This window comes from Neopelma chrysocephalum, unplaced genomic scaffold, assembly GCF_003984885.1.
Source record: "Neopelma chrysocephalum unplaced genomic scaffold, ASM398488v2 Primary Assembly neopelma1_75, whole genome shotgun sequence".
Classification (NCBI taxonomy): Eukaryota; Metazoa; Chordata; class Aves; order Passeriformes; family Pipridae; genus Neopelma; species Neopelma chrysocephalum.
In genome coordinates this window covers 10,041,142-10,064,641 of record NW_020897736.1, presented here as the reverse complement: position 1 = coordinate 10,064,641, position 23,500 = coordinate 10,041,142, and positions in this window count along the sequence as shown.

Below are 23,500 nucleotides of genomic sequence, written 5' to 3'. Positions count from 1 at the left end.
GTTTAAAAAGTTTTCTTGTCTTCTCCTGCTTGTGTTTCACTAATGACAGTAAGTAGACAGTGATGTGCATATTGAACTCATTTGCCCAGACAGGCTAAACAGATCATGCCCCTCCCAAGCCTTGAATCTATACCCTACAAACAGCACCATATGGTTAATTTTTAAGCCAAGTGATCAAGTGTTTAATAAAGCAGAGGCTGGGGGGATAAGGAGGAGAAATGCCATCCATAAAGCCATTGTTCTGGTGGGTTGCATCTCTTAACCCTTTGGAGCGTGGCAGGAGGAAGGAATGGAGCTTTGACTTCAAGACAAGAGTGGGAGATAAAAATGTGCATAAACTTGTGGGTCAAATGCATCAAAAATGTTATTTGTGTGTTACACTGGGATAATTACTGATTTATAGATACGGTGAGAAGAACACTGATCTGGGGATTAGGGTCTCCAGGCTTTATTCCTGATTCTGTCATATCTCGCTGTCTGACCTTGGACACTTAACTTTGCCCTTCTATTTTATCCACACATCTTCAGCCTAAGGTGCCTGCAGAGCATAACTCTGTTGATCAGGGTGTCTCCTTACACAAATGTATTTACAGATTCTGCCTCCACAATTATAGAAGCCTTGACCTGAATTGGGAAAATCAGATTCTTTGAATTACAGCAGCACACATGTTGACATAGAACTGGAATCATTTAATGGGGCAGGTCTCAGTGTTTTAATTAGGTAGCTCGAAACTATCTCTTTATTTTTTCACATGAAGTTAGATTTTAAGCAGATGATCAAAATTTATTTATGCATGCATTCAAACAAGGCAGCATTGTAACTGAGAAAGCTTAAAGTTTTGCGTTTTAAAAAAAAAAAACCCAACAACACTATTTGGGAAATGAAGTCATCTGCAGAAAAAAAACACCCACACAACAACAAAAGAGTCTTCCAATTCCTGTGTTTTTTGGATTATAGTGTGCCATCCTTAGTGTTTATTTCCCTAAGAGCTTGCCTTTTTTTAACAGATGTATACTCCCTTCATTGGTGTTTATTTAAAACCCTGCCAATATATCTGAAATCAGCACATACTGAATGTTGATGCACCACCTTGCCTAATTGACTTAGCTGGAAAATAAACAGTGAAAGGCTATTTTAGCAGCAAACTGGTTGATACAGCTACTCATTCCCTACCTTTATCTATGTACCACACAGGCAGACAACCACTAGAGCCTAACAGAATGGACACAAGGTTGTTGCACATGTTTTCTGCAGTCTTTAGCATTTTAGGGATAAACTCTGTATTGGTGTCACTGTCACCCCTTTAATCAAAAAAGTGACATTTTTATCTCAGCTGACTTAAAACCTTGATAAGATCCATAAGTTGCCATCAGAACCATGAGAACTTACTAAAAGTTATTTTAAAAACAATGGGCTCCTGAATATTCGCAGTAAATAAGGATTATAAGGCTATTCACGCAATGTGAATAATTTGCTGGTAATAATATTGACACTCAATCTGTCTGCAAAATGTCTCTGTTAGCAGGAAACAATCACACTGGGAGGTGTTAGGAAGACTTTGCAGTGGAGTGGTAGAATGAAGCAATTAAAAACTGACTGTAAAACCTATTTGAAGTTTGAAAAAATTGTTTTTCTGCCTTTTTAATATTAAATACTAGAAAATAAAAAATAATGTATTATTACAGAGAAAAATAGCTTTCTGCTAGTTTGGCTTCTTTCTTTTTTTAAATAGAAATATGAGTTGGTTTTTCAAAAGAGACACAACTTGGAATGTATTGGTAAAAAAAAGGCAGAGAAATAAAATAGTCCAACAGAAAAATAAAAACATAAAACGAAATTTTTGACCATGGTGGTTCTGATCACTGGATTGGGACATGAGGAAACTGGATGCATTTTGCTAGGAAGAATTGGGAAAGAAAGACCATAGCTGAACAGTTTAAAAGACTCTTAAGGAAATTGATATTTCAGTTTCATGTAGGATATGTTCTTTTCACACAAATCTTACTTCGGACATGATCTTTTGTTCAACTTTTCACCAAATACAATGATTATTCCTGGGAAAATATTTAGCAGATGAAAATGACCATTTTCATTGGAGTTAGGTTAGGAGCTGATATATCTTTTTGAAGGAATACTTTGGGGATTTTGCATTAAAGATTTTCCATCACATATTTCAGAAGTTAATATTTATTTTTGTTAATTTAGCAAAAAGGTTACTCCTCTGAAGCTTTTTTTGAGCTCTTATCCATCATACCAGGGTATTAAATGACTACAGACTTTTTCCATTGATATAAAAGTGTCTTAGTGTATTTATGCTGTATATGTCCTTTATTAGAATTGGATTTTTATACTATATCATTAAAAAAGAATATAAAAATAATAAAATGACAAAAGATTTATTTTTCATATGTCTCTGGTCAGGAGGAATTTTTAACTTTAAAATAGTAAATCAAAAATGGAACATGGTAAAGAAGAGCCTTTGGATTAGACTAGATATGAAAGGAGTTCATTTTGTTAGAATATTTAGTGTATTTAAACAAAATTTTTTCTGTGTGTTGTTGAATCTGACTCCGTTTTTTTGCAATAATTTTCTTTTACTTTTATTTTCATTAACTTTCCCTGATAAAATTTTTCATTATTAAAATAATCAGTAAGTGCACAGACAATTTAGTCTTAGTTTTTATTGTTTGGGGTTTTTTTAATAAAAAATTTCCAGTTTGATATATTCTGCATTTGCTTACTACCCAATTACTCACTGACACTATTCCTGTTATACTCCTACTATAGTGAATTAGGAGATTTTTAATGGCTGTTCGTGTTAGATACTAAGAGAATATGCTTTGTCTGACAAACTCAAATCCATGTCCTAGAGTGTAATTTCTAAGTCATACCTATATTAGCTACTCAAATAGTTGGACTTTGTGCTTTACGCAAGTGATAAATAGAAGAGGAGAATCAGAGGAAAAGGAAGAATACTTTACTCTCAATATCAGTTTCCTAGAGCTTAAAACTGAGACAGAATGGTCAGAGCCCAGGAAACTTTCCTAATTGTAAGGTAAAAGGCAGGAAACTCTTGGCTTAAGCTAAGAAGAGGAATAGAAAACTTGGCTGAACAGAATGACACTCCTGAAAAGTTCAAATTTATGATGATCATCACATGAGGAAATCTGTCATTGATTTTGAGCTGAAAAGGCTCAGAGCTGGTGGCTTCAGAGCTGCCACCTCTGAGCTGAATGGTTGCTGTGAAGATATACCTGTGTTTGAAACTTGCTTTGAACACATGGGCCTGTTGCAACCAGATAGGAGAAAATTGGATCCCATCAGGAAATGACCAGTGTGAGAGAAGGTTATGAGTTTATTAACCTGATGAATAAAAAAGTAAATATTTGGTGTAAAACCTGTCAGAGATTACACTTGTAAAACTTCTAATTCAGCTATTTCCTCTTATAGCTGTCAAAATATGTCCTGGATAAGCTAATACAACATTACACATTGCAGAAGCTTTTGCTCTAACCTGAAGTTCAATCATTTCTTACAGCAATTTTTTTCCTTCCTCACCAACTTGTCTTATCAACAGCCTACCTTTGTGTCTACAGGATGCTTTCTCAGCTCTTTATTTCCATAGCTGTAACCTTTGCACTGTGTTTTCAAAATGTTCTCAAAATGCTTAAAACCAATTCTTAAAACAATAGCAACCTGATGGGTAATTATGGATGGACTTCAGGAATGAGTTTTGCTCAAAGACTGGAGTCTTGCTGGTGTCTCTGCAGCCTGTCTGCTCTGTTTAATAGCACTCCTGGAGAACACTAGGGAGGGAATCATGGCCCTGATACAAATTTAAACTGAAGGAGGCAGTAGGTGGAAAAGGAGCAGTTACCTCCCACCTTCACTACCCTCATGTGAGTAAAATGACAACATTTAGTTACGAAAATTGAAGACATTGGTCAACCTTTGCATGCAAAATTTTCAGCACTGAAGAAATAAAATAAAAAACAGCTGGAGAAGATTTTTTTTTAAACCAAGTAGACAATATTAAATAGTTCTGTAGTCTCTCCCTTTCTCTCACTAACTCTTTGCCCTCTAGACGAAGAAGGATTTATCTCATACATTTAAAAAAAAAAAGTCACCTTTCTGTAACCTACAGTTCATTCAATCAAGGCTTAGCGTAAATAATCAGTATGGAAAACACCAATCGGCTTTGAAGAGCCCCTGGATTTAGGAGGAACTCACTGCTCATGTCTGTGGAACTCCTCTGGGAAGCAGAGAAAGGAGAATGTGTCTTGATTTATACTGCCCTATTTCTGGGCTCTGCCAGCCTCTCTGCTCTGTCCACTTCACTACCGTCAGATGCTGGGAGACAAGCATATGGTGTTTACTTCTCTGACTGACATCTCTCTGGTTTCCCTCACTCCTCGAGAGAATCCTCTCTTGCCAAGTCAATTTGCAAGGGCTTGGATGTAGCCATGGCCCTCTGGTCGGGATCCAAACTATTCCTCATTTTCCCCTGGCAAATGTCAGCAGAGGACAACCTCCCTCCTCCTTACAAAATCAGTGTTTCTTGGAGGGAAACTCAAATCTGAAGAACAACCTAACCCTGCATGTCCTTTTGCACCTCACTGCTGTGGGGCTGTACAAAGATTTCACCCAGAGTCCACAGCAGCTCCCTGTGCTGATCCTGGGGGCTGGAGGGGAGAGGAGTAGTCAAGGTCTCAGGAGAGGGACCATCAGGAAAGCCTTGCCAAAGGGCTGTGGACAGCCACTGGCACTGCTGCTGCAGCTGATGAAGACTGAAAGGAAGAAGAGATGCCAAGCAAAGGATCTGTATTTGCTGTAGGTTGTGAAGCTTAAATGGAGCTTGGCTTGGGAGTGGTTTTAATATCCCAGGGCATCCTGCTGCCCCACTTAGAGGCACAAGCTGGACATGTTTTGGGATGAAAACTAAAAAAGAAATAAATAATGAACTCCAGCCTCTTTTAAGACCAACTTCTTGTGCTTTATTAATTTTATTTTTCTCCTTCTATCTCCTCTCTCCCTCCCACCCTCCAACACTTTGATCTGCTGGCAAGGGCATCTTTATCACTCTTATCTGGTCCCCAATTCTTGGCTGTCCTTTTGAAGTGTGACTTCCTGCACCTAGTGTTCAAGAAAGGATACTGGCACTGCAGGTTTCCTGTTGCTTTTCCTCTATATCTAAAAGTTTGCTTGGCTTTCCTTCCTGTTTTTCTGTTTCATTTGTTTGTGCTTCCCTTTACTGTCCAAACCTGCTTCGCTCCCTCTGACAAGTTCTCCCTCACTTGTAGATCATTGTCACTCATCTATTTTTCTTCCCCAAAATCTCAGATTGATCATTCCCTTTTCTCTACTGTGCCTCATCCTTTCTATCCTTCCTTCCTTCCTTCTTTCGTCTGTTTGTTGAGATTTTTTCCCAACGCTTTAGTTTTGACTCATGTTTTCTGTTCTTTCTAAGATGTCCTTTAGGCTTGTTTTAGACCTTTGACTGAACTGGAGAAAAGCCTGAAAATGAACCAGAAGATCCTTTGGGATTTTGTCCAAAGCATACTGGAGTCAGAAGCAACACTAATTGACTTGATGGGATTTAGGGCAAAACCCCTGTTCTTTTCTTCAGCAAATCTCCTGAACATTTGCTAGTCTTTCTGGCTCTCTTCTGATGGTAGTTTGCAATCTTTGACATGTTATTAGTTTGAAGGAAGATCTTCATTGGAAGTTTTTATTTTTTTATTTTTAGTAAGAAAAAGAAAGCTCTGAAGAGATATTTAGCTTTTGCAACGAGTAAATGCAATTCCATATTTCACTACAGGCTCTAAATCTGTGTTGGGATTTTCCAGATCTATGATGTATGAAATAATTCAGATGGTAAAACATTATTCAGGGGCTTCCCAATTATTCCCACAATACCTGTTTGGGGGACTGAATAGCGCTGAGGCTGTTTTCTCTGCTTTTAAGCAGGATTTTACTTTCCATGGGGAGGTGGTTGTTCACTTAAGAAACCCCACAGCCATGAGTTTTGGCTTTCTCATGCACCAGCACTATCTGAGTGCATCCAGGCACAGGAGGAGCGAGGAAAACTTAATTTCAGCCACAATGCTGATCTTTGGCAAACGAGTGGTTTTACGGTGCTTCATGCAGCTCTGTTATTTATTTATTTATTCTTACAGATCCAGCACAGTGACTTAATGGGTGAGCTGGGCTATCGCATTAACTCCTCTATCCAGCTGGGCACAGATTTGCATCCTGCTGCCACTGGGCAGGGTAGAATCTAAGCTTGCTTGCTGGGTACGGTGTAGCTCTCATACCCAGCTGAGCTGCAGCTTACCAGGGGATACTTCCCCTCTTGGAGATACAAATGGCAGCTGCTTTAGGCAATAGGAGATGGCCTTGGCATATCCCTGCTCTGTCAGGGAACATACTGTACTTTGCTCTCACCAGATGCTCGTGGTGTGTTATCATCCCGTTTTCACTCTAGGAATCATTGGCTGAAAAAGCACTAGGAAGGCTGGGGAGAAAGGGAATGTATGTTTTATAATGTAAGTTTATTGCAGTATTTATAGTCTGATCTGAACCAAAATTCTCCTATACTAAGATGACTTTCTTCCAAACTTTTCTGTGTTGTTTCATTTCAGTAAATCACCATGTCTAATAACCTGAATATATCAAATCTTTGTCTCTTGTCTTTAGAAAGAAAAAAATGAGTGAATAATTCTAGAAATGTTTTTTCCTTTCCTGTAATTATTATTAAACTGTAGGAAAATAAGGGCAAGAAGGGGAAATAAAAGGAAATGGGAAAAAAAATAGAAAAAAATAAAATGGGACCAAAACTTCAAATTTCAACTTAAATCTCTTCCCTCTTTTGATAGTTCACAGAGGCCAGGAAGAGTTATTCTGTAAGATAACATGATAAGCATGGAGGGAGGCAGAAAGACTCTGTGTTATAAATGGGAAGGTGGATTGCAGCCTCTGCGCAGGGTGTTTTCAGGCGTCGAGTCTTTTCTGTTGTTGTTGTAGCTCTGTGGCAGCGCAAGACAAAAGGGGACACTGCAGCTTTCGAGCTTTCAGGACTGGGGGCTGAGGAGGAAAGGAGAGAAGAGCATGATTGATGGAGTTCTGGTTGGCTTATAAAGGGCAGCCGGGAGTGCAGGGAAATAATCAGGGAAAAGGGCGTCCCGTACTGGCGCTCTCAGAGGGGAGAAATGAATCCTGCACCTCTGCATTATTAAGTTGTCAGGCGGGCTGATGATGAAAATCTGAAGGTCAGGCATAACAAGAAGCACCTTATGGGGGGATCATGACCTTTCTGGAAGTGCTACACTCATGTTTATCTGCACCTAACCCTTATCCACAATTCTTCATTTGATAAGAACATTGGGAGAAGGGATGGGGAAGAGGGGGAGGGAGAGGGAAGTCCTCATCATATGTATAAGCAGTGTGTGAAATTAGGCTTCCTGTGAAACTGATTGTGGATGCTCAATTCACAGTGAAAGATAATAAACCAAAAGGACACACGAGGGATGCAGGCAGAAATTGTTCACTACAGTGGAACTCAATAAAGGGAACAAGAGCTTTCCTAAATGACAAATTTGGTACAGCAGTGCTAAAATCAGGATTCTCCCTGGCACCACTGCAGCAATTTGCTCTCAGCTCTACCACTTTTTATTTACTTTGGAAGTCCTAATAATGTTAGAGAGTGGCTTTTTTCATCTATTTATTTATTTATTTCTCCCCAGCAATGTTTATTCTTTAACTGCTTACTTTAAACCAAAGAGTCAAGGTGAAGGACAATGAAACGTTAGATTCCAATTGATTTTTTTTCCCTCTTAAGTTTCCATATCAGAAATGAGTATAAATATAAATATATTCCAGGGTTAGGCGCCTGTCCTGTGCGTGCCTTATTGACTGCTTTAATAAATGTCATGACCCCTTCTGCACGCGCGTGCACACACGGGCTCACACATGCTCGCAATCAAATAGGTAGAGGCACCGCTCGGATATAAATGCAGTAATGGTGACAGTCACACAGAAAATATTCCAAACCTAAATCTACCCTAAGAACGTGCTAATAAGCTTTTTATTTCACCCCAATTCACGGCATCTTGGTTTTGCTTTTCAAACCCGCGAAGTATTTAAAGCGTGACAAAGTACGCTTGTGGAAAAGTGAAGTCAAACAAGACTTCATAATTATTGCAATATATTCACTTTTCATGCATAATCCTTTAAATTAGCAATACAATATATCACCTCTACTGCCACTAGAGGCTAATGCACCTCTATTGAAAGCTATGTTAAGGAAAATTATGTCCTATCTTGAAAAGGCACATAACCTTCCAAAATATTTAATGACAGTAGGTTCCAATCCTGTAATTTTTGCATACTCAAGTAGCCTCATTAGCCTTGATTTTCTTACATCAATGGACAATAACCTATTAACTTTAATGGATTTACTAGTACACACTGATATGAGATCAGAATCAGTACCTTTGGGACATCTTATTTAAGGCTTATCAGCCCAACCGAAAAAGAGATATAATATACAAACTAATGAATACTTTTATTAGATGAATTGTGTGATACTGGAACCCATCAACTGCCTTTAAAATGACTCTTTAATGAACAGGTGACACTGAAAAATACTATATTGTCGATACAGCACATAATGAACCTTCTGTATCACATAAAAATGAAAGAAAGGTTTCCTATTTCTATTGCTTAAGTGATACAATTTATCTAATTTTATTCTTTTGCTCTCCCATGTGCTTCCTATTCCTGGGGTTTGCAGACCACTTTTGATATCCTGTTAAAAAAAACCCCACTAATAACTCCTGGGCTTTGTGTAGTGACTTACATCTGCAAATCTAGTAGTGATCCACGGTGGAGGTTTGATATAACTTATTGCTAAGCAAATGAGGGCATGGGAAATGAAGTGAGTTGTCCAAAGTCACTGAGAAGACTAGTGATGGACCCTAGGTCATCTGGAGTTAAATTGAATGCCTTCCCCATTTTTAACTCTTTTTCTGTGGGTAAAACATTATTCTTTTAGAAGGGTGGAGGTGAGCCATGATTTGGGTTTTGATCTAGGCTTTGGGATGGATCTAGTGGAGCAGAGTTATGTGCCTTCAGCAGAAATCCTTGCACAGCACATTATTATTTAAAAGGAACAAGAGCTGCAAAAGGTAGGTTGCATCTTAGCTCCATTGCAAATCCCTTTTGACTACCGATATTTGCAGGAGGTTTTGAATGTGAAAACCCATGGGGGTGTAAAAATATACTTTGAAGGTCACTGTGTGGGGAGATTTGCCTCCAAGCAACAAAACCCATGAACCACTCCAGCTTTTCTACACAACAGCGAATCTCACATTTCAGGGGAAATGGGAATTACTGGGAGATTGGCCTTTCTGAACCATTTGGCCATTTCCAAAACTTTGCCTTCATAAGCAAGACTCTACATCCACTGTGATGTGATCATCTTGGGAAAATAAATTTGTCTCAGCTCATGTGTATTCGCTCAATATTGTACTTGTTTGTTCTGTATAATGTGAGCCTCCCAAAACATTGCTTGGGAGCAAAAGCCAAATACAGAGAACTGCACAGAATTTTCACAGCTTTATCCTTTGTAGAACTACACATGGATTACTTCACTCTTTTCTGTGGTGGGGTCTCCAATTTAAGTCTCTTTTTGCTAACCAACCCCCATTTCTGTGAACTTAAGCATCTGTGAGACTTGTGAGAGGTTTTATTATCTTTTGAGAATTTTTTCCTCCTCCTCCTGTCATCAAAATTGAAACTGGCTGATAAATGAGATAGAGAGGCATGATCTCATAGCATGGTTTGTTAGAAATAGAAGCTAACAGATAATCTGTGTAAAAGCTGTTGGCAAAATCAGATTTTCTTACATATTTCAGAATTGCATTCTTTTATATGTTAATACAACACATTATTGTTATTGCTTACCTTAAAATATCATGCCAGATATTACTGGAAGTCAGCTGGTGTGGGTATTTTACACTTTTTTTTTTTCCTTATTTATTACATTGTAATGTTGATATGACTTAAGAAGGGTTTGACTGTCATGTATCCATACTGAGGGCATCTTATGAAAAACTGTGTAGCCAATAAAACAGAGTAAGATACTAATGTTAGAAAAACCTAAACCCAACCCTTCCCCAAATACAAAGAGCTTGATTTAATGCAGTGCAGAGGACAAAAGTAATGAAAGAGAAAGGCTACTTAATAGTTGCTAGTTAGATGTGGTAAGTCTTATGGTGGATCTTAAACCTAATGAGTCTGAGGTAAGGAATAAAGAAACCTTTTTCTTCACAGCATCCAGAAGAATGACTGATGATTTCCAGTTGAACTCCTTTAAAATCAGATCTGGATAGAACTCAGTGAGCAAATTTGCCTCACATAATGGATTATTTTTAGGCCGAATGCAGCTTTCATTGAAGTCAATGGAAATATTTTCATTGACTTCAACAGATTTTGATTCAGGTGCCTCTATTTAGTAAGCTATATAAAGTTCTAGACAATCAAGGGGGGGGGTGTCACAAAAATGAGCTCTATTTTTTCTATCAAAACTGAGGTTTTAGAGCCTATTAGTCAATAACATGGGCTGAAACTTTTTATACCATCCAAAAAAATACTAGATTTAAAAATAGCTCCTGAGAAAGGTGTGCCACCTAGCATTTCCACTGTTGTTTTTCAGCTGCACAAAGCATGACTATATTGCTCTAGTGGTGACTGTTTTTACTCCTTGTTTACAAAACCTGCATTTTAAGGTGTGATAATCCCCTAAACTCAAAGCAAGTCTCAGGGAGCTGAAAGCTGGCATGGGAGGTGCCAATCCAGGTGTGGTGCTCTCTTCAAGGCATGAAAAAAGTCATGGACGAGTTACAGGGTGGCAGATGCACACACACATCGCTTGGCCAAGTTGCAGCTAAAAATGGCTTAATATCAAAACACAACAGTTTACAAGCAGGCTGATAATCCTTCATATGGGCCAACTGCCTATTGGGAATGAGGAGGAGCAAACCTGATGCAGGAGACTTTTATTTTCCCACCAGTTTCTTTCACAAAAGTAATGAAAAATCCAATCTTTTTTCCTTGTTCCCTCTTCTCTTAAATCTTTTCTTCTCCAACCTTCCTGTTACTCTTGCCAGTCCATTTCTTGTCCCTCCTAACACCTGCTCTTGCTGGTGGTGTTTCCACCCATGTGGTTTCTCCTAGTTTAACTTTTCAAGGCGTCAACAGCTGCTGTTTGTGTTATGCTGTTCATCACAGAGGTGCCTTATGCACCGTGGTCTCAGTCTTGGGAACCCATGGCCTTGATTTTTTTGGTTGTTTTTCCTCAGCCAATGAAACTGTGCAAACCCATTTAAATTGAAAACACTCTTACTATTTGTGCATGGGGTTAAATTCTGTATGTTTCTTCCAGGAAACTGAAAGGGCAAGAATATTTAAGGAAAAAAATACCCTGCCCTTTGAGTTTCCATGATACATAATATCTGTGATTCTCATCTGTATGGAGGAAGTTTTCTATCATGGTTTGTGTATTGGATAAATGCATATAAGTGGTGACCACAGGCTGTAAATTAATACAAGGTATGTAATTAATCCAGTCAGCCATCTGTATGTTGGGTCAATGACCAGTAGCAGCTCACCTTGGAAAATGGTTTGGTTGTTTCACCGGGGTGTTCTCTTCCAGCATGTGCAATAACTCTTGTAAGGAAAACCAACAGGAAGTTTTCTGCTGGAGACAGCTTTCATTTAGCTTACAAGTATCCTGGAAAACATGATCTGAATATTGGATTTGGTGGGGACAATTTAAGGCATTTCTGGGAATAGTTTAAGACTCAATGCGATAATGACTTTTGGGTTCCAGGAATCTGATATTGTTTCAGTGGAAATGTGTTCTTAAATTGGAAGCTCCCAGTATAGGGACAAATCCTGAGATTTTGGGAAGGCACACATGGACAGAATTAGAACATTAGGTTGAACAGGATTCTAACAAAAGAGATTAATTTTACATCCCTGATGAGGAGCCTTTGCCTGGATTTGTCAATCTATTTAGCTATGGGACACAGAAATCTTGTGTCATTTTCCCACATAACTATAACTTCCATCACTTCTTTCCTAAATGAACTACAGTATTAACTATGTCTTTTTTACCCCATACCATTTCTGAGATGAGAACTTACTCATAGCCACAGCTCCAGTTAGTGGCAGTGCTGGGATTAGAATTTGATGCTAGTGTCATACAGAGATTGACACAAATACCAGAGGAAAAGCTGGACTAGATATAAGCAAATGTAAACAGAAACTATAGCAAAAACTACTCCAAAATCACATCCATTCCTTCAGAGTTTACTCATCAGAAACCTGCCTCACTTTAGCTTCTGTAGTAGAAATGAACACTGGAATTTGCACAATACCTCCTCATGGAAGAAAATCAGTTGCTATCCATCCTTAAAGGCGTGGAATAGTTTAAACAGTGGTTTCATTATAGTGCTTTTACTGGGCATTATTTTTACTATGGAAAGTCCTTTAGAATTAATGGGAATTGATTTCAGTGGCCTTTGACATATTACTGAAAATAATACGGCAAAATACAACCTTTTCCCTCTTACCGCTCCGTAAAGGCTTTAACTGGGAAAGCAGTTTACAATGGTGCCCCCATGTAAGGCTTTATTCAAAAGATTTTACGCTTGATAACATCTGAGCCATAGGAGCTGTATGTGGGGTTTAGCATCTTAGCAGCTGCAATTCTTAATCCTGATTCCGTTGCCTCCATATTAAAAGCTCCATGGTCACAGGACACCAGCTTTGGCCGCTCTACATTGTCATTCATTCCTGTCCCCTACACGCGTGCCTGACCATATAGGAAAATGAGTTTACAACCGACTATGCCTATGGGACTCCCGGAGGGGCACAATGTGAGAGCCTTTACTAGTGGTGGATGGTCCTCAAAAGGTTTGAAAGTTTGGTAAGTACATCCTTAACCAAACTCTTTTGACCTTTATTCAGATTTGTTTTTGGACAAGGGCAAAGGGTTGGGCCAATTCTTGTTTCACCCAACTGGCTTGTCCATCTGAGGGCTATAATTAATCACTGAATCGCAGCCATACTTTGTTTTGGAGGCTGGGTCCCAATCCAGCAGGGCACTAAACTTTAAGCACATGACTAATTCTTTAAAGTCAAAGGGATTACTCATGTGCTGAAAGGCAGCTGCATATTGAAGTAGTTTTCTAGACCAGGCCTTGAGGAGTTAGGGAACATTTATATTTATTGTAAAGCAGCACCAAGTTCCTTAGTTTCCCTTTGCATCACTTTGGTCCTCCTTGTTGCTTGGGAATTTTCTTTACAGCAGCAATGCAAAGAGACAGTGAGGTATAGTTTGGAGCAGGACTCTCAGAGTGGATGAGAGAATTTAAGTGTTCAGCTTTGTAGACTTTTGCAAAAAGGGATAGATTCAGAATCTGGCCACCTTCAAAATTAGGAAAGTTTCCTATCTATGTTACTATTTATGTCACTTCTATTTCATCTGAACTTGACATGCAAGTAGCTTATGTTGTCATGCATTTATTTCTTGATGTGAAGTAGCTTTGTCATATCAAAAAATATAAACACGTGAAAATCAACATCCAAGAAAACCAAGAGAAATCACTTTGCTTGGATCTTTTGCAGTAAGTGATCATGTTACTTCAATGTCTAACTCTCAGCTTGCTAAAACAGGTAGTGACAGCAGTTTTACACCAGCTGAGGATCTGCCTCCTTCGGAACAAGCAGGCCCCTCAAATATGCTTTTTGCATTGTAAAATGTAGAGGAAAGTGAACTGAACTATGTCCCACAGACTGAAACCTCTCCAGTAAATATGTAATACTAATTTAAAAAAAAAAAAGAAAGAAAGAATCCTGTCTTTTTTAATGAAACTAAGATTTTTTTCTGAGGGTTTTATTACTGGTTCTACATAATAAAGTAATTGTGTAATTAGTAATACATTTGTCACTCCTTAACTGAGGAAAAAGTAAAACATGTTCCGCTTTTGTGTAAATCCTGACAGTGGTGATTTTTTTCCCTGAGAATTATACCATTATATCATAAAAGTGTCAAGGCATGAGTTTACTGTTCCTACTAATATTCTAAAATATTCTCTTAGGCTGACATCTCTGTCAATTAAAATTAAACAAAATTGCATTCTGCCATATACACTTCAAATAGGAAGCTTTCAAGTTTATGGCTGTTCTTTGAATTGATTTTTAAGATGGCATCTGTAAAACTTGGCTAGTACAAGATGAGGTAGGATGTAGTTAAGGTTCAGTCAATTTTAAAAATGTTTTAAAGATCGTAAATTGACAACTGAAATAGACTGAACATCCTTGGGATTTTGGGCTGTCAAATATAAGTCCAGGGTTTTTTTTAAGAACTGAGGTTTTGCAAACTGAAAATTTTATGAAAACATGTTCTTCCCTCTCCCCCCCTCCACCCCCTCTGCTCCTTTGATATTTTTGCAATAAGTTACACAAACAAGAGGGCTTCTGGTGTTGTTTCCAGTTGCTCTGTCTCGCGGGATTTGGAATTCTTCTTCTCCTGGTGTTTCCCACAGAAATAGAGTGAGAACGTGCTTTCTCACGGGACTGTATTTCTCATGGAAAATAATAGGGTTGCCGGCAGCAAACGTTTTCTGCAGTGATACCCTGCCAATAAAGTCTTCAGGGAAATTATTGCCCTCAATAAGATGAAGACTAGTAAATTGGAACCCCCATCCCTACTCCACAAAGATATGTCTTTAGGAAGCTTTCTCCTTCTATTATTCCCTGGAAACCCTGACCTCAAGAAAATGCTGTAGACAGTAATGCTTGGTTTACACTTAATTTTGTTCCCCAGAATAAAGATGTCAGTTAGTGTGTAAAAATAAAAAAAAAAGAACAGTCTTCCCTTCCATACAGCTCGACTAAGATATTTATACCAGCACAAGCTGTGGTGTAGTTGGTTATGTTGAGAAAAGTTACTTTACAGGATAGCTTTATTTTTTGTTCAAGAAACTACTTTAACTGTAGTAATTTTTGCTGTTAAAAACAGCATCCTGTAAGAGGGAGGTCTCTGACACAGCAAACCCTTGTAAGCGTAAACTTGTCAAAGATGTGTTGAATGCATTCTAATACCTGGAGACCAAAAGAAACTGCCACATTATGGTTCTATCATTATTATTCTGGCTTTGCTGTGTCTCCAATTCCATCACTATCCATGGGATCACAGATTAAAAAGCGGACTTAGTTCATTTCAAACACATATTTTTGGAAGATCTCCTGGCCAAAGGGAACTCAAAGTCAAGAGTGTGCCTTCACTGTTGTAAATGCAACAGATCTCTGTGGAGTGGCTAGGAAAATCTGGTCATTCTTAGAGAAAAAGTTTCTGGGAAGGGGAAAAAAAAATGAAGAAAAAAGCAAAACTTCCCCCATGGAAATGTGCTCTGAAAGAAATGCAGGTGTTAGCCACGCAGGAGTTCATGTCAAGAGAAATATTTCCCCAGGGTCCCAAGAGAGGAAAGGGGAAAGGGGGGGGGACTCTGGGGTGCGTGACCCAAGGAGTAGAGAAAAAAAGCAGAGACTGGTGACAGAAAGACTTTAATTCATGCACCATGTGCTTGAGTGATGTGTTTACTTTCAACCTTCAAGTCAAATTCAAGCAGCAGCCAAAACCCACAGATCAACACATTTTTAGTACAAAGTGAAAGTAGGGTCATTGGCACTCTCGGTCCCCCACCAATTTCTGAAACAACATTAAATCCATATTAATACTCACTTTTAGTTAGCCATGTCAAAGGAGGTGGTAATTATGGGTAAGTAGGAAGGTTGTGATGAAACCAAGTAATTGCTGCTAAAGGAGGTAACATAAGCACAATTAGTTGGAAAGGTTATTTTTAGTCTTGCAGGAGATTTTAAAGCTAGTTCTGTTCAGGATTAAGTCACTTGTTAGCTTAGAATATACTGGAAAAATAGAAATTTGAAAAATCAGAATCTAACTAAATTCATCTTCATCCTAATGAAACTGGAGAAAGACTATTTACAAGAGCATGCAGTGAGAGTGAAACCTCTTCTTCAAGCAGCCAGTGTTTCTTACAGAGGAGGGTAACTGGGGTCTTAGTCCATTCTGGGACTTATTGGTGTCTTAGTTAGTTAAAACCACACAGAATTAAAAGATCATGTTTATGCTACGTCCTGATGACTGCTACCCATCACAGCAAATTTTTTTACATTTTTTTTAATTAAAAAATTAATTTTATTACAACACTGATGTGATAAATAAATATATTTTCTCGGTAACTCCATTGTTGTAAAAATGGACTGATTTTATGCGAAGGTGGGGTTTTTTGTCTCATCTTTACAGGTTTGTGTGAAGGTCTTATTTTTGTTTTATTTCTGTTGGCTCAGACATCTGTGCATTTTATTGCCTATTCTCAGGAACTTTTGCAATGTTTTTGTGAAGAGCAGTAGGAAAGCACTATGGTAAAAACTGAGTGGATATAAAGCCTTAGAGAAGTGGCACAACAGGCAATTTCTCCATTTTGCTCCTCCAGATATTGAGCTGAGCTGGGGAAATTACTTTAAGTACATAAGGTGACACAATTACTACAGTTGGGTCTTTGTTTAATTTTCAAAAAGACAGTCCTGGACACCGGATTCAAAGGTGATTGGTTACGGGTTCTCCAGCCCTTCACCTCTAGGTCATTGGGTTCAATACCATCCCAGGTTGCAGCTCTGCCCTCCATCCTTTGTGAACAATTTATCTGAGAAATTTATACTTTTATTTTGCTTGTGACTTATCTATTGACAAATTTTGTTTTTTTACAAATACATTCACAATTCACAATAATTTGGCATGTGGTTTACGGGGTCCGATTTCAGCTTGTGGACTAATCACAGACTATTCACCATGACTGTTGCTTTGAGTATTTCCTATTCACTAGGCCTGATTAAGATGCATAGCTATGTTTCTCTGTCTTCATTGGATGACACCCGTATTGCAAAGAGCTTTCAACTGACCTTCTAACCTTTTTGGTGAAAATATATGTGCACAAGTGCCCACAAGGCTCTCCTGCAGCTTTTTTTTGTGGGCAAAATTTCATGCAGACAAGTGTTAGTGAAAAGTGCCTGATGAACAACAGAAACATTATCTAAAGAGATGTATGAAACTTATTCATACTGATGTTCTGAAATGCTATTTTTGAACTCTTTCCCTAGATCTTGAAGTGAGCAAAAAAACGGCTGTGAAAAATTTCTATGTGAAATAAATGAGTAGGTTCCCTCCATTTCTTAGTGAACATTACAGGAAGAGTGACAGCATTCAGCACTAGCTGAATAACTTTGAAGCAGTTTCCACAGCAAAGTCACTGGATAGTTGGCGTTCAGTGATGCCCTGGCCATAGTACTCCTGGGTGTAGTATAGGCATAACTAGCTAGTAATATATTAAATCTCCTGCACTGTCATTTCAGGTGGAGTACTTTTACTAAGGATGTCAATCTCTACGTCTATTAACCTTTAACCAATTAATTTCAGTTTAATTATTTTTTTTAATTAAAATAAAAAAAAAAAGAGACAACCCCAAAATCAGTGCTGCCCAGAGATAAGGAATGACCAAACTTCATCTTGTAGTTCTGGTGCCAAAGAAAGAACAGAGATACAGTCCAGGCCAAAAAAATTGGCTCCTTTAATTACACCTGCACAGTATTTCAATAGTATGCCTTGGTGAGAAGGGCTTTTAAGAGTAAAGTGCTTTGAAATAAAGCTATTAAATGCATACAGAGACATTGATCGATACACTGGAGTTATGGGGAGGGGGAGAAGGAGGGAGAGGGAAGAAAAAGACTCTTTTTCTTCTCTGTAAGAGTGGATTTGGAATCTTCAAGGGCATAAGGATGGTAAACGATTGCTAAAAGTCCAAATTAAGAGGTATTAGTCCATTGTGCAGCAGTCAGTCACATCATATTCACATTGCTGTTTTCTTGTCGGAGGTTTTGCCTTGATCTACCCTGGACCACATTGACAAGTCACAATTGAAGCATTCTAAATAATCCACAGTGAAATAAGGCATAGGGTGTCACTCTCTAGGCTACAGAAAGCCTGAGCGCAGTGAAGTTAGAAAGGGTAGCAAAGCCCTTTTCAGTCGCGTTTCTCAGCCGATTAAACTCATTCAGGGCCAGGCTGCTGGAACGAAAACAGAAAGATCACCTCCTGTTCTCCAGTGTTTTGTTGGCAACAGCAGACAGATGTAGAAAAGTAGAAACATTTTTACTATAGCAACAAAGGGTAAAGGGGTGGGAGGAAAAAAAGAAAAAAAAAAGTTGGAATTTGTGGTCTTGTTAGTGTACCAGGTACTTTGGGACAGTACTGCAGGCTAACAGACCTTGTCAGCACACATTGGAATTCAAAAGATTCATGTGAAATGAGTGTGCAGTGCAAACCTGTGTACTCTTTTCTCCCCAAAGTCCTCCACTGGTACAGTAATTAACCATAAGAACAGATTGACACATGGAGATCCAGTTCATTAACATTTTTTGTTTAGTTGGTTTCTTGGCTTTTCAGAAAAACCCATTTAAGAGCGATGCCTTCTTTAAGAGTAACCCATCCACCCATGCAGCCACACTGATTTGACATATTGTGACACAAGATGCCACAGAAAACTAAGCCGAGCCCTCCAACTGAAGGCTTGATTTAGCCATACATTCTCTGCAAGTCACCGATTAAATTAACTGTTGTAGATTCAAGCTAGGAAAGCGATAATTCATCTGGTGTGAGTAGTTGTGCAGAAATGGTTTCCTGCTGCTGGAAAAATAATCTGCAAAATACATCTTTAAAATATGGTACTTTTCCCTTTCAATGTATAAAGGCAAATAAATTCAGTTGCAAGAAATGCAGCACATTTTTAAGAGGTCACTGCAATGATTTTTTTACCTGCTGCGTGTGTTATGCATTTGTGCATATGCAACACGAAGCCTTAGCAAGTGTAGATTTGCATGTATAAATGAGCAGACAGATGTTGAGATAGATATAATAAAAAAGTTTTTGCTAACTTTCAGTATAGAAATATCCATGCATCTAGTTAGGAATAAATGAAAATTATTTCATTTCTCTGCAATGAAAAAAAACCAGCCCAACAACCAGCACCTCAACTAAAACAAGTAGAGGAATGATTCTGTAACCATGCAATTAGGGCAGTAAAATGGGGGACCCATGTCCCACCTTCTCCTCTAGTAAAAACATTCTGTATAAAATAATAGTTATACTGGCAATACTGAAGTTTTCTCTACCAAGACCTGTGGTTAGGGCAGTTATTTCAGATGTGGCATAGATTTCACTTCTGTAAAAAAATTGCTACAAAAAGGATTTATTTTGAAGTGTTTCTACCATCTAACTAAGTATGCTAATGATCAACATATTAAATCTAGAAGTTAGCCCTTAGGAAGCCAAACACTGTCACTGCCTTAGAGTGTTTGGAAAATTTGTCCATTAACCTTCATATTCACATTAGTGTTGAGTCCTTTTGGAGACCAAGTCTTTGGACATGATGGTATAGCTTAATGTTTCTAGAAAAAAATTATTTTAAATTCCTATCTCTCTTCAATATCTAAGATCCACTTATTTTCACTTGGGTGCTTTTGGGAAACCAAACCCAAAACCAATCGCCCCAGTCTTGAAGCAGGTGACAAGTGCAAGCAGGACTTAGCAGTGCCTATGGAGGGGGTAGGGGGATGTGTGTGGGTTCTGCTCCAACCTGTCACCACTGGGAAAATGAGTTCTGACCCCTTGAAAATCAGAGGTAATTCCCCTGAGGACATGGAAAGCAATGTTAAGCACTTTAGCAAGTGGGCTTTCCTACAGCTGAAACACTTGAGCTTTTTAATGGGCAATGACTAGGCCAGACCTTTTTTGTAAACTCTTGTGTTTCTGGGCTTGGATCCGAACTTTGATCTAACAGCTCCCATATCCCAACATTATATACCTCCTTTCTCAGTCCTCATTTCCCGAAACCTTAGAGTCTTGCCGACTCTGTGCTCTGCATTTGCAAGAACTGATCTAAAATACTGTGCTCATTTATCACTGTGTTGTGCTTTTACCATGCTTTAAAAATTTGTGTAATATATTTCAGGTGTCTATGGATTTTGGCATGGTGTTGGGTCATCTAAGCGATTTGGCATTGTTTAGACTGCAAAATAGCACACAGGGTCAAGAGCAGTCAATATTGGGCCTATAAATTTTTGTCTAGGCTCTCATAAATTGTCCTCTAATTTGTGGCTTGAAAAAGACGGAAAGGAAAAAAAAAAAAAGATACCAGAAGTCAAATCTCTTTGCCTCTAAAATTGCACTTGTTTTTTTCAGGGAAAAGGGAAAAAGTGCTGTCCTTTCCAGCATCCCAGCGAGGTGTTCGCTTCTATTGTCCACACTGGACCAAAGTAGGGTCCGGGTTGACTTCTAATGTTGTGCTCCTACATGGAAATGCAAAACTAAATCCCCAGGCAGAATTTCAGACAAACAGTCATTTTATTTACTTATATTCATCTCTTCTGGAAAAAGAAAAAAAAAAGGAGAGAAAATAGCTTGCTTAATCCCAGTACTAACACAATATTGATTCACATTCATGTTCAGTATTTATTGACGTGCATTGCATACAATGGAGGCTATCAATTAGGCTACTCTGTTGAAGGGAAGGGGCAATCATATTAGAAAACAGATGAAGCTCATAGTTTATATAGTCCTAATTTTATGTAATGTAAACCTTTCAAACCCCGGGCACATGAGAGTGAAAATGCATGTCCTGATGAAAAAAATGCAAAAACAAATGGATTTACTCTCCATCTAATTACTATGGGTGACTGTCCACAGAGTCACGCCATGATTTCCTGAAGTTCTGTAATGAAATCAAACTTCTCTTACTACAAACTGAATTTCTGTGTGTTTTATTAACGGACATTAAATACTTTTGTACGACAGCTTAGCACAAGGTTTTGTTTTGTGAGTGGGACAGATCTATGAAATTTTAGAGGTGCTGCATAATCTCATCAGGTTCCTTCTGTGCATCAAAGCTGGGGCTCAGCACATCGAGCCCCCTTTAAAGATCAGTGTCAAGGAGAGCATAATGGCATTTGGGCAGTATTCAGGAGACCAAGTAGTTGCATGCAGAAATCAAATATAAAACACTCTCTTTTTGCCCCTTGGAGGTTTTATTGCATGGTCGCAGCTGGATTTACACTGTATTTAATAAAACATTAGTAGCCACCAGGGATTTAAATATGTAACGTAATTCTTTCAGTAAAATAATTCCATAAATCCAAATATGAAGCTATTTTTTTTTTGCAAGTGCTTTATGCCCACAATTAAATTAAACCCTATATTTGGCTTTTTTTCACCATGGAATTTAATGGAAGCAAAATCCATCTGCAAAGTTGATTTTGGATACATATTCACATTTTTTGAAGCTGAAGTAGGTCTGGTGGCTAATAAGTTTTGGGGAGAAAGAGGGGTGCTGGCTCTCCATCCTGGCTGAGCTACTTTTGATGCAAACCTGTGGCAAAATGAGGGTCAGTGTTATGTTACAGAACAGGTGAAGGTATGCCTAGTTCTGCACTGAGAAAAAGTGCAGAGTTGGTTTAATTTTCCCCAAACTCTGGTCTCTACTGGCATCTGGACTACTAAGAAAATGAGCACAATACAGCAAGAATACCTTGGCCAGGTAGATTTTCCTTGTGCAGTGTCCAAGGTGACCCAGCCACCTTGTCCATAAATTCCTGTGTATCACATTTTAAGCCCTCGGATGCTTTTGATAAGATGATAATAGGAAAAAAAAGAGAGCTGTATCCATATTCTATTTATCAAATGGAATGTTTTGGAGGCATCTTGAGTGTTTCTGGCAAAAGACACAGTTGGTCATATCTTCAGTTGGATGAAACAAGTGCATTGAGGTTTGCACCAGCTACAGATGATTTCCTTGTAGGCACAGTGCTAATCATCATGAACAAACAAACAGGCGAAGGGAAAAGAAACGGAAAGACTGTGCAGGGAAATAAAACAAAGGTATTATAAAATGAAGCTTGATGAGATATCTTGAGAGCTGTCCCTGCAGTTTGCAGAAACAAAAAGTTTGAGTAGTGACAAACAGCTATTTTGTTACTTTTTAATGAAAATAAAGATAAGGAAAAGAGAGCGAATGCTCCCAAGGACACATATTGTTGACTGTTACAACAGGGAGCCATTTTCCAAGTAGAACGAAGTTTCTGTTTTGTAACAGCAAGTGTGGCTGACTGTGCTAGGAAGGGAAGATGACTCCAAATGGAATTTGACTGGATCCATAAAGTTGCCACTATTGTACTTCTGTGTGAAACATGTTCTTTGAAATTGCAAATCAACAGTCTCCGATGTCACAACTTTTCCATAAACAACAATTTTGGCAGCAAAGTACCGATGCTGGAGGGTAGAGATTCAATGTCTTAGAGGAGCTGTGCATAATTTTGTGAAATGCCTGAGATTTTACTCAATTCTTTTCTTAGAGATCCAGTGGAGCTAAACTAGTGATCCAGTCCAGCACACATGACTGACTTTGCATGGACTAATGATGCTGCAGCATGAAGCAGAATGGATGAAGGCAACTGTAGCATTTAAGCTCTGGGAGTAGTTTGGTGGAGAAACAAGAACATCTGAAGTGTAAATTCTTAATTTACGTTTAATACAAACCCCTTAGCTTTCCTACACACACTAACAGCTACAGTAAAGAACTATCATCTCCTAACTGAGCTGTCTCTAAGACATTTTTTTCTTGTACTTCAGCTCAGATGCCTCTTACATTGAATAATAGCACCCTGCCTAAACTGGAGATCAGAGAACTTCAGTAATATTTAATGAAAACCCTTCACTCAGGTGCTTATTGTCCTGAAGAACTGTAGATGAAAGTTATAATTTTATTTTAAATTGTGAAATACCCAATACTTAAATTGTGCAGCTTCTTGCTTTTTAAACAGGACCAATGTTTTCACTTTTTTAACTTTTACTTCACTTTTTTCTATTTACCCCTTAACACTTTCAATAATTCATTTTCACATTGTGTCTGGGAAAAAAAGGCCAAAAGAAATATTGAAGGTATTACAAGTGTTTAAATGTACAATTTATAATTGTTCCACTTTTCACTTTTAGCATTTCTCATGAAGCAAGTGTGAAATTTCTGGAATATAAAAAATTTTAAAATATTCATGAGCTGGGGTTAATTATTGTTTTCAGTAAAAAGCACTGACCACATTACTTTTTTTTTTTCTTTAATTTAATATAATGCTTTATGTTGGATCAGGTGGAAGATTTATTTGTATTTATTTTTCTATTTCTGTCAGCTGTAGCTGAAGATTGAAAAATCTGACTTGAGATGTTCAGGACACTAATTCAGATGGACTTCAAAACACTGAGATGTGAACCAAGCTTGCATTCAGACGGTGGATTTGCATCCCCAT